Genomic DNA, 13,353 nt, shown 5'->3' with positions numbered 1-13,353 from the left:
AATAACTTCTCTAGTTGATTTCGTTCCGTTTTGACTCCGTGTGATATTCCTTTTCCTCTAAACACTGAAATAGGCATAAAACAGGAAATCTGGGTTGGGCCTCCGGTTAATAGGTTAGTCCCAAAAATAATATAAAAGTGGATAATAAATCCCAATATTGCCCAAAATAGTAGATAAAGTAGCATGGAGCAATCAAAAAATATAGATACGTTGGAGACGTATCAGGGGACCCGGTACCCGTACTCGGTTGAGCCGGCCTCGGGGCCCCACCCTGCGTCGTCGATGTAGAGCTTGCCACGACGACTCTTGGTCATCCGGCCAACCGCGTACCCTTTGAGCCCTTCAAAGTTGCCCTTTAAGAACTCAAAACCATCGTGCGATAGCCCCACGGTGGGCGCCAACTATCGTGGAATTAACACGTTAGATGTCCTAGCAGAAGGACTTAGTCGTGGAGCCACCGCAACGAGATTAGCTTAAAGGGGTTAAACCGGAACAAGGGACACGAGAGTTTTATACTAGTTCGGCCCCTTACGATGAAGGTAAAAGCCTACGTCTAGTTGTGATGGGATTATTGGGGTTTTGATGATCAGGGAGCGAATACGCTTTGCCTGAGTCTCGAGTTGTTGTTTCTTGTCCCTAAACTGCCGCCGGGTCATCTCTTTATATACACAAGTTGACGCCCGGCCGGTTTACAAAGTTCCGAGGCCGGCTAATACAAGTGTCCGGCTCGGTCTCTTCCTTTCCCTGTCTTACAATAAAAGTTAGATAACTATGGCGGTTTAAAACTATGGGCCCTATTCCGCCATTGGGCTCTGGGCCTCTTAAGCTTTAATAGTAGAGTTCCATCTTCTTTACCTTCATGGGCTTCAATATGGATGAGCGTGAACCGGCCCCTCCTGGGCGGTTTACACTCAATAGTTATATCCTCAACATATATGGTTTCTTCTCTCTCTTTGATTCTCAATACCATGTTCTCCTCGATGTTCTTGGAGATCTATTCGATGTAATACCTTTTTGCAATGTGTTTGCCGAGATCCGATGAATTGTGGATTTATGATCAGCTTATCTATGAATATTATTTGAATCTCCTCTGAATTCTTATATGCATGATTTGATATCTTTGCAAGTCTCTTAAAACTATCGATTTGGTTTGGCCAACTAGATTGGTTTTTCTTGCAATCAGAGAAGTGCTTAGCTTTGGGTTCAATCTTGCGGTGCTCGATCCTAGTGACAGAAGGGGAACCAACACGTATTCTATTGTTACCATCAAGGATAACAACATGGTGTTTTCATCATATTGCTTGAGTTTATCCCGCTACATCATGTCATCTTACTTAAAGCGTTACTCTGTTCTTATGAACTTAGTATTCTAGATGCAGGAAGGAGTCGGTCGATGTGTGGAGTAATAGTAGTAGATGCAGACAGGAGTCAGTCTACTTGACACGGACGTGATGCTTATATTCATGATCATTGCCTTAGATATCATCATAACTTTGCGTTTTTCTATCAATTGCTCTATAGTTATTTGTTCACCCACCGTAATATTTTCTATCTTGAGAGAAGTCTCTAGTGAAACCTATGGTCCCGGGTCTATTTTCCAACATATAACTTTCCGATCTACAATTTTAGTTTCCAATTTACTTCCTTTGCAATCTTTTACTTTCCGATCTATAAACCAAAAATATTAACTTTACCGTTTATCCATCTCTATCAGATCTCACTTTGCAAATAACCGTGAAGGGATTGACAACCCCTTTATTGCGTTGGGTGCAAGTTGGTGTATGTTTGTGCAGGTATTCAGTGACTTGTTTGTTGTATCCTACTGGATTGATACCTTAGTCCTCAAAACTGAGGGAAATACTTACTCTACTTTGTTGCATCACCAGTTCCTCTTCAAGGGAAAAACCAACGCAAGCTCAAGAGGTAGCATTTCCCATCATATTTTTTAGGTAGCTCTGGTGTGAAGACGCGGGTAGACGGCTAGCAGACTTGCCGCAACTCACGAGTGATGGCGGGGCACCCAACCTAGAAAGGTCAGTACTCGCCAGCATCGGGTGTAGGCTCTTCATCGTCTAGACCGTTGTGTTTCTTGGATTGACGCCATGCTTCATGGCGTCTCTCTATACTGATGCATGCATCTTCCTTCCGCCGGTCTTCCAAAGCTCGCCGCTGATCACGACGGGTTTGCGGGCCAGACAAGGCCATCAACGTCTCATCGAGCTTGTTGACGCGCTGGTCTTGCTGTGGCCACCCCTGGGTCTGCTATCATGTAGGGGATTGCACTATGACTGTGGCTCGCTCAACATGACCACTAGCCTGGGCTATGGCGATTGTTCGCGGAAGCCGTGATGACTCTGCATGTTGTGATTTTGCAGCTTCAGTGACGCCGATTGAACTCTAGATGGTGGCTCTCCACACATCCATTTGATCAGCTGTTGGTGGGAGTCTTAGTAGGAGTTGGGCTCGTGCCATGGCTTCCTTAGCCGTGCTCGGCATAGATGACAAGGTAGACCATGACATCGCTCGACTCCTGGTGGTCCCAGCATGAGTGTCATCGCGTTCTTGTCATCGCGGATCGGTTGCCAAGGCGGTTTGGTGATGATGAGGCCGCACTTGGGAGCCAGCGGCCTTGTCCAATGGCTCGCCTTGCCTATAATGCACTGGGCCATGAGTGCGTCCAGTGGCATGCGCCCACGATGGGCGGAACTAGAGGGTCGTGGCTTGCACCAGAGTGGGTGCCACTACGATGGTATGCCTGCCGGTGCGGTGGGGAGGTCGAGAGTGGCTACCCCCCCCCCCACACACACACAGCTTCCTGGTCAAGCTCGCCTGGATGTTGTTAATGAGGCCCGTCTCCGGCGTTTCCGGTCATCTTCGACTATGGGGGACACGAAGACGGCGCCGTCTGCGCTGGTCGTGATGCCCGCAGTACCACCTCACCCAACACCGCCATGGTGCCGGCAGCATCCGCGACTACATGTGCAGGGGCCTTCGAAGTGGAAGGATGCACTGTTGCGCCAGATTTCTTCTTGGGCGCCATTATGAAGAAACTGACGATGAAGAAGACGATGATGAAGATTGACGCGTTGTTCACAACTTCGGGTTTGCACAAGAAATCCCCCCTCCCTGGCGCGCCAAACATGTCGTGGTTTGACACGATCACCTATGGGCCCATGGGCCCCTTGTGGTTCGGCGAGGGGGAGATCACATTGCACAAAGAGCGGAAGCCATGGGGGCAGCATGACAACGATGACGCTAAAGATTTTTACCCAGGTTTGGGCCGCCGTGAGGCATAAAACCCTACTCCTGCCTTTGGTGGATTGGATGGTGGAACACAACAGCACGCAGCGCTCAAGGCCGACAAGGTGACCTCAGGGGAAGCACCTATGCGCATACAAGTATGACGGGGTCCGAAATCCCTTTCTGTGTTGCCTTGGAGCTCCTTTTATAGCTCAAGGGGTAACCACAGTTGCAAAACAGTCATTATCCTGTGATTAGATAGGTAACAGTGCTATCATACCTAACTCTGGCAGTTAGGACAAAGTGCATTAAATGCACTGGTAGGTGTCATGTGGAGGGTGAAGCTCGGGAAGCCTGTCGTGCCGCTTAGTCATCTTCTGCTTATTTTTTTGACACGCCCCCTGGATGGGTGTCATGTGGAGATAATCTGTCTTCCAGCGGGCCGCCACATGCTTAGCAGAGCCCACTTAATCATCTTGGAGGCTCGACATCGCATTGATAAGTGACTTGCCTCGCTGTACGGTGGAGCGGTGGAGCCTTGGCGGGATTTCTTGCCCTTGACAGTCCCGGCTAGCCTGCCGGGGTGATCTTGGACTTGTCTCTTGGGGTGGTCTCAGCCTGACTAGGCGCTCCTGCGCGACAAGGGAGGCTTTCACAAGCACGTAGTGCTTTGAAACCAAATATGTTACCTACAATGGAAGTAAACATGGTGATACCTTGCTGTCCTGCATGTTAACTTCGTCTTCTTGATTCGCTCCTTGATCTCACGAAGAGCGGTATGTCTGGTTTGGTCTTGCTTCTATATGTTAGTTTTGGATATAGGGTGCTAGCTTGCCTGTATATAAGTCCGCGCAACAGACGTGAATGTTCGTTGAAGCTGGGCTGGATTTGGAAGCAGGGGTGCGAGGCATGGTCGGTGTTCTTTTTTCAGTTGTGTGGAGATAACGGAGAGTAAGCAATGCCTAGGCTGTGCCACATGCGGGACCATCCCCAGTCAAAGAGGACATGCACATCTCCGAGTAACAAAGGTGATGCGCATGAAGGCTCACATGTCATTCACAATAGATCAACTGATAGCCTGAGCGTTGGCTAAGTTCGCCCGGCATAAACTTGAAGGAGATACATTTCAAATCAAAGAAATCCCTATAGATGTGCACTTGCTTCCCACTATCCTTGCCAATAGAAGGAACACAAATGAGAGATGGAGATGCATAAATAGCAAGATCAGGACATGATTACTGCATGATGGTATTGCGAACTTGGAAGGAGAGAGGCAGATAGACCAGATCTAGGACTCCGATGGTGCGGCAGTAGAATATGCACCATTGTAGTGCCAGGTACTGAGTCGCGGCTCTTCCTCCTCGATGTCGGTTGCGCACACAACCTAGCTGCCGCTGCGCCCACCAAGGCAATCCAATCTATCCACTATCGCTCGTCATCGTTTGCGCCTCTAGACTTACACAGGCAACCCTTTTGCTGTCACTTCCTTGGGGCCGCTTCACACAATGGAGAGGAGCAGAGGATGGGAGAGGTGGAGCCGAGCCCAACCGTCTTTCTCGCCAGCCTCCTGGTGCGGCTGCTACTAGCCTCCACCCATAGACGAAGACAATGATGCCGGTGGCCGTTCATAAAGAAGGGGGAAAAGCTGGGGAATGATCCAGTGTCATGACGGGAGGAAAGGAGGTGAATCGGAAGGGATACTAGGAAGGGTTGTGGGCTGCGGTAGCAGTGTGTGACGTCCCCGACTCAATCGTGCACTAATCATACACGTAAATGTGCAAGATCAAGATCAGAGACTCATGGGAAGATATCACAACACAACTCTAGGCACATATTCAAACATAAAGCTTTATAGTACAAGCCAGGGCCACGAAGGCTCGAATACATAAGTCGGCGGAAGCAACAACATCTGAGTGCAGACATAAGATAAACAAATTTTCCTTAAGAAGTCTGAGAAAAATAACTACACCTAGATCCAAAAGGCGCAGGTCTCATGCCTGGGAGCCTCCTATCTACTCTTGGTCGTCGATGGTCTCCACATAGTAGTAGGCTCTGTCGGGGTAGTAGTAGTCATCGGCAGGATAAGTTGGCTCCTAGGCTCGTCATCTGATCGCAGCAATCGGGTAGAGGAAAAAAGGGGTAGCAATGCAACCATGAGTACTCATCCAAAGTACTCGCAGGACTTACATCGGATCTATACTAAGTATGTATCAGTATGAAAGTAATGGGGCCATATATTTGGACTATACTACAGAAATGTCAGAATAGAGGGGAAGTCCTAGCCTATCGAAGACTAGCATCTTGCAGCGTCTTCCAGCATTAGAAGAGAGCAGATTAGCATATCATAAAGTAGTAAGTATGTTGTAGTAACGCCTAGAGATCCTTCCTCGACTCCCTGTGAGAAAGCAATCCTGTAGCCATCATATCCATTTAGTGTCTCAAGTATCCAACGTGCTCGATTAACTCCGGCCAAACACACTTTTCTAGGTCATGGCCGGCCTTGGTTGATCGACACACCGTAGTCCTACCTAGCCTCAACAGATAGGCCAGCACACTGGTCTACATCCTAAATGCGAAGGAGTCACGGGCTAATCATCCTTTGCAATCCTACACGTTGTGAGGACGGTTGGGATCAGTCTTGTCTACCTCTTTATACAAAGAACCTGCTTATGCGGACCACCCGGGCGCGTGCCACTCAACTGGTGACGTCTGAGAGCTTTCGGAAGAACCGTATAACACCGAGTGGCCATACTTATTCCCTCATGGTGGTTAGTGCAAAAAGGTCATAGGCCTAAGTAGACCACATATCCAAACCCGTTAGTGTCTTGGGAGCAGGCGGAGACAATCAGTGATCACGTCGCCCCATCTCATGGACTTACGGCAAGGGTTGCTACTTCTTGAGCTTGGTTGGTTTTTCCCTTGAAGAGGAAAGGGTGATGCAGGAAAGTAGAGATAAGTATTTACCTCAGTTACGAACCAAGGTATCAATCTAGTAGGAGGTACAAGCAAGTCTCCAATAGTTGCACCTACACAACAAATACTTGCACCCAACGCGAAAAAGGGGTTGTCAATCCCTTTACGGTTAATTGCAAGTATGAGATATGATAGAGATAGGTATAAATGATAAATAAAAAGGCAAAATAAAGTAAAGGGAAATAAATTGCAGCAAAGGTATTTATGTATTTTTGGTTTTATAGATCTGAAAATATACGATGAGAAATAGACTCGGGGGGCATAGTTTTCACTAGAGGCTTCTCTCTTGAAAGAACGCATATGGTGGGTAAACAAATTATTGTTGAGCAATTGATAGAAAAGCACAAATTACGATGATATCTAAGGCAATGATCATGAATGTAGGCATCACGTCTGTGACAAGTATACCGACTCCTGCGTACATCTACTACTATTACTCCACCCATCGGCCACTATCCAGCATGCATCTTGTGTATTAAGTTAACAAGAACGGAGTAACGCCTAAGCAAGATGACATGATGTTGAGGGATAGATCCAATCAATATGGTAAAAAACCGATTTCTTTTTCCTTAATGGCAACAATACAAATACGTGCCTCGCTACCCGTACTGTCACTAGGTATGGACACTGCAAGATTGAACCCAAAACAAAGCACCTTTCCCATTGCAAGATAGATCAATCTAGTTGGCCAAACCAAATCAATAGATCGAAGAGAAATACAAAGCTCTCTTAATCATGCATAACAGAGTTCAGAGAAGACTCAAATAATATTCACAGATAATCTAATCATAAATCCACAATTCATTGGATCTCAACAAACACACCATAAAGGAAGATTACATCAAATAGAACTCCAAGAACATCGAGGAGAACATTGTATTGAAGAACAAAGAGAGAGAAGAAGCCATCTAGCTACTAGATATGGACCCGTAGGTTTGTGGTAAACTACTCACACATCATCGGTAAGGCAGCAAGGTTGGTGTAGAGGCCCTCCGTGATTGAATCCCCCTCCGGCAGAGTACCGGAAAAGGCCCCAAGATGGGATCTCATGATAACAGAAGCTTGCGGTGGCGAAAAAGTATTTTTGGTGTGCCCTCTGCTATACGGGGAATATTTGGGTATTTATGGAGCTGGAAATAGGGTTAGTCGAGTCCCGAGGGGCCCACAAGCATGGGGGGGCGCCCCTCCTAGGGCACGCCCTACGAGCTTGTGGCTCCCTTGTGGCCCCTCTGGCCTCCTTCTGAAGCTTCATGGTTGTCTTCTGGTCCAAGAAAAATCCTCAAAAAGTTATGTTATGTTGGACTACATTTGGTATTGATTTTCTATAAATGATGAAAATAAGGAAAAAAACAGCAAGTGGCACTTGGCACTATGTTAAGGTTAGTCCCAAAAAATGATATAAAATAGCATATTAATGCGTATGAAACATCCAAGGTAGATAATATAATAGCATGGAACAATAAAAAATTATAGATATGTTGGAGACGTATCAAGCATCCCCAATATTAATTCCTACTCGTCCTCGAGTAGGTAAATGATAAAAACAAAAAAAATATGTGGAATGCTACCTAACATGTTTATCAATGTAATTTTTCTTATTGTGGCATGAATATTCAGATCCATAAGATTCAAAAAAAAGTTTAATATTGACATAAAAACAATAACACTTCAAGCATACTAATAAAGTAATCATGACTTCTCAAAATATCATGGCTAAAGAAATTTATCCCTACAAAATCCTATAATCTTGTCCTGCTCTATCTTCATCACACAAAGTATTTATCATGCACAACCCCGATGACAAGCCAATCAATTGTTTCATACTTTTAATGTTCTCAACCTTTTTCAACTTTCAAGCAGTACATGAGCATGAGCCATGGACATAACACTATAGGTGGAATAGAATATGGTGGGCGATTTGAGGAGAAGACGAAAAGGAGAAAGTCTCAAATCAACTAGGCAAATTAATGGGCTATGGAGATGCCCATCAATTGATATCGATGCAAGTGAGTAGGGATTGCCATGCAACGGATGCACTAGAGCTATAAGTGTATGAAAGCTCAAAAGAAAACTAAGTGGGTGTGCATCCAACTTGCTTGCTCATGAAGACGTAGGGCAATTTGAGCAAGCCCATCATTGGAATATACAAGCCAAGTTCTATAATGAAAAATTCCCACTAGTATATGAAAGTGATAAAATAGGAGACTCTCTATGATGAAGAACATGGTGCTACTTTGAAGCACAAGTGTGGAAAAGGATAATAACATTGTCCATTCTCTCTTTTTCTCTCTTTTTCTTTTCTTTTTTTCTCTTTTTTTTATTTTTGGGCTCTTTGGCCTCTTTTGTTTACTTTGGGCTCTTTGGCCTTTTTTTTATTTTAAGTCCAGAGTCTCATCCCAACTTGTGAGGGAATCATAGATTCCATCATCCTTTCCTCATATGGGACAATGCTCTAATAATGATGATCATCACACTTTTATTTACTTACAACTCAAGAATTACAACTCGATACTAGAAGAAGTATATGCCTTTATGTGAATGCCTCCGGTGGTGTACAAGGATGTGCAATGATGTAGCGGGACATGTATAAAAAATATGAATGGTGGCCAAACCACAAATACAATCATGCAAAACAATATGGCATTGATGGTATGTGTCATAATAAATGGAATGGTGGAAGTTGCATGGTAATATATGTCGGAATGGCTATGGAAATGCCATAATATGTAGGTATGGTGGCTGTTTTGAGGAAGATATATGGTGGGTTAGTGCACTAGTGAAAGTTACACGGTACTAGAGAGGCTAGCAATGGTGGAAGGGTGAGAGTGCATATAATTCATGGACTCAACATTAGTCATATAGAACTCACATACTTATTGCAAAAATTTATTAGCCATCAAAGCAAAGTACTAATACGTATGATGCTGGGGAGATAGATTGGTAGGAAAAGACCATCGCTCGTCCCCGACTGCCACTCATAAGGAAGACAATACAAAATAAATCATGCTCGAACTTTATCACATAACAAGAGACCATGCATGCATGCTTCGGGAATCACAAACCTTAACACAAATATTCTTACTAATCCACAATTACTCTCTAGAATGACTCTAATATCACCATATTTATATCTCAAAGCAAATGCAAGGAATCAAACTTTTAATATATTCAATGCTCTTCATGAAAGTTTTTATTATATCCCTCTTGGATACCCATCATATTAGGACTAAATTAATAACCTAAGCAAATTGCCAACTATTTTTAAGACTCTAAAAATAATATAAGTCAAGCATGATAGTTCATATTTCTACAAAATAAAACCACCGCCGTACTCTAAAAAAGATATAAGTGAAGCACTAGAGCAACCCTAGCTCAAAAGATATAAGTGAAGCACTAGAGCAACTACCTAGCTCAAAAGATATAAGTGAAGAACATAGAGTATTCTCATAAAGTCATGATTAATGTGTGTCCCTCTCAGAAGGTGTGTACATCAAGGATGATTGTGGAAAACTAAAAAACAAAGACTCATATAATACAAGATGCTCCAAGCAAAACACATATCACGTGGTGAATAAAAATATAGCCTCAAGTAAATTTACCGATGGATTGAAGACAAAACAGGGGATGCCATCCAGGGCATCCCCAAGCTTAGATCCTTGGTTTTCCTTGAATATTACCTTGGGGTGCCTTGGGCATCCCCATGCTTAGGCTCTTGTCACTCCTTTTTCCGTAGTCCATCAAATATTTACCCCAAAACTTGAAAACTTCACAACGCAAAACTCAATAAAAAACTCGTGAGACCCGTTAGTATGATAAAACAAATCTCTACTTTTATGGACTGTTTGAACTCATTCCAGTTTCAATTTGCATAATATCTACTATATTCTAACTTCTCCATGGTTCATGCCCCCCGATACTACCCATAGATTCATCAAAATAAGCAAACAACACAAAAATAGAATCGGTCAAAAATAGAATAGTCTGTAAAGACCAGAATTATAGTCATACTTTTGTAACTCCAAAAATTGTGAAAAATTAATACAACAGAGGAAATTCATATATAAATCTTGTGTAAAAATCAGAGTTTTTACACACTAGTGAATTTTAACAATTCTTTTACTGGACGCAAAAGTTTTTGTTTTCAAAATCAAATCAACGATATACCAAACTAACCCAAAGGTCTTAATTGGCTCAAACACTAATTAAAACACTAAAACACAATCAAAACAGTATAATAATTGTGTGTATATTGAAAAAACATAAGAAAAAATTGGATTGCCTCCCAACAAGCTCTATTGTTTTACGCCCCTAGCTAAGCATAATGCATAGATGTAGGTATTGTCATCTTTGGTATGCAATCCATAAGTAGCCCTTATAATAGATTCATATGGCAACTTAATTTTCTTTCTAGGAAAGTGTTCCATTCCCTTCCTTAACCAAAATGGAAATCTAATGTTTCCTTCTTTTGTATCAATAATGGCACCAATCGTTTTAAGGAAAGGTCTACCAAAAATAATAGGGCTTGTAGGATTGCAATATATACCAAGCACAACAAAATCTAGGGGCACATAATTCCTATTTGAAACAATAATAACATCATTAATCCTTCCAATAGGTTTCTTAATAGTGGAATCCACTAAGTGCAAATTCAAAGAATAGTCATCAAGTTTATGGAAACCTAGCACATCACACAAAGTTTTTTGAATAGTGGAAATGCTAGCACCCAAATCACACAAAGCATTGCACTCATAATCGTTAATATTAATTTAATAGTAGGTTCCCATTCACCATAGAGGTTTCTAGGGATTGAAACTTCCAACTCAAGTTTTTCCTCAAAAAATTTCATCACAGCATCCATGATATGTTTAGTAAAAGCTTAATTTTGGTTATAAGCATGAGGTGAATTAAACATGGATTGCAACAAGGAAATACAATCTATTAAAGAACAATTATCATAATTAAATTCCTTGAAATCCAAAAGAGCCAGTTCATCGCTACCTAAAGTTTTGACCTCGTCAATCCCACTTTTATCAATTTTTCATTAAGATCTTCACCCTCCAAATTATTGGGACGCCTTCTAGCTAAAATTGAGTCATCTCCAGTCCCTTCTTTATCAAGTTTTATATTAGCAAACAAAGATTCAATAGGAGTCACACCAAACACTTTAAGATCTTCATCATTATTATCACGAAAACTAGAAGACCATGCTTTTTTCAAACCAATCTCTCTTAGCATGCATCCTAGCGGTTCTCTCCCTACTTTCATTAATAGAAATTTTAATAGCTTTCAGAGACTCATTAATATCAAGCTTGGGTGGCATAGATCTAATCTTAAAGGAATCAATCTCATGAGAAATTCTATCAACGTTTCTAGTGAAATCATCAATCTTAAGCAAAAAAAATTCTACAATAGCATTGAAAGTATTTTGGGAATTAATGAAATATTTAATATTATTCTCAATATCAGTGGTTATCTTATTATAATTTCAATAAGAATTGTTGTAGGAATTACCATAATTATTAGAGGAATTACTAGGAAAAGGCCAAGGGTTGAAATTGCCTCTATACAATTTATTACCAAAATTGTTCCTACCAACAAAATTCACATCCATAGATTCATTATTATTATCAATAAAAGTAGACAAAGGCATATCATTAGGATCAATAGGAGCACTCTTTCTAGCAATCAATTTCATAAGTTCCTCCATCGTTCCACTCAAAGTATTAATTTCTTCAATCGCATGCACTTTTTTACTAGTAGACGATCTTTCGGTATGCCATTTAGAGTAATTTTCCATAATATTATCTAGGAGTTTAGTATCTTATCCTAATGTGATTTACATAAAAGTACGACCTGCGGCGGAATCTAAAACATTTATACATGCAAAATTCAATCCGGCAAATTTTTTTGTATGATCATCCATAAACTTAAACCATGAGTAGGGCAATTTCTTATCATCAATTTCATCCTCTCCCAAGATTGTGCAACATGTTCATGATCAAGTTTCTTAAAGTTCATTATATCGTTCCTAAGGGAGATGATCTTAGTGGGAGGAAAATACTTTGAAATAAAAAGCATCTTTACACTTATTCCATGAATCAATACTATTTTTAGGCAAAGATAAAAACCAAGTTTTAGCACAATCTAAGAGTGAGAACGGAAATAGCTTCAATTTAACAATATCATAATCCACATCTTTTTTCTTTTGCATATCACACAATTCAATGAAAGTATTTAGATGGGATGCAACGTCTTCATTAGGACTATCAGAAAATTGTTCTTTCATAACAAGATTCAACAAAGCGGCATTAATTTCATAAGATTCGACACTAGTGGCGGGAGCAATCATAGTACTAATAAGACCATTATTATTAGTGTTGTAAAGTCACACAACTTGGTATTTTCTTGAGATATCTTGACCAAGCAAGCAATCTAACACACAAGCAAACAAAAAGCAAATGAAAAGACAAGCGGAAAGAAGGCGAATAAAAAGGCAAATATTTTTTTGTTTTTCTGAAAACGTTTTATGAGTGGGGGAGAGGAAAACGAGAGGCAAATGGCAAATAATGTAAGTGCAAGAGATGAGAGTTTATGATAGGTACTTGGTAGGCTTGATGTAGAATCTCCCGGCAATGGTGCCAGAAATTCTTCCTGCTACTTCTTGCGCTTGCGTTGGTTTTTGTTGGTGCAATGATAGGCCCCTTATGTTTTAGAGTTTGTTGACATAAATAGTATGGAACTTATCTGTTTGATTGTGCACATAGAGTAACAGGTCCCTGAGAGATCGAGGAGTTTGATGCAAACGATGGAGATAATCTCCCTGCCTTGCAGCAAAGGTTATCACCGAAGATGATGTTAAACAAGAGTGACCCCTAAAAATTACTGAAGTTCAAGCAATTGGTTCGGTGTCTGTTCAAAGAATATGACTGTGCTTGAGGAAGAATGAAGACAAGTGAAGACGTAGCATTTATTTTGTTGTCCTTCTTCTTTCATTGAGTCATAGGACCACCATACTATTAAGAGGGGTGTAGCGTTCAAAACTTTGATTCTATGATGCTGAACTGAAATCCTATGAAATTTGTGAGAGAAATCTCTTTGTGATCTGAGCAAATACTTGCCAGCAAGAGACTGCGATCTTCT

Source organism: Triticum dicoccoides, chromosome 6B, assembly GCF_002162155.2.
Source record: "Triticum dicoccoides isolate Atlit2015 ecotype Zavitan chromosome 6B, WEW_v2.0, whole genome shotgun sequence".
In the NCBI taxonomy this organism is placed as follows: domain Eukaryota; kingdom Viridiplantae; phylum Streptophyta; class Magnoliopsida; order Poales; family Poaceae; genus Triticum; species Triticum dicoccoides.
The sequence above is the reverse complement of the archived record's forward strand: the minus strand, read 5'-3'. Positions refer to the sequence as shown.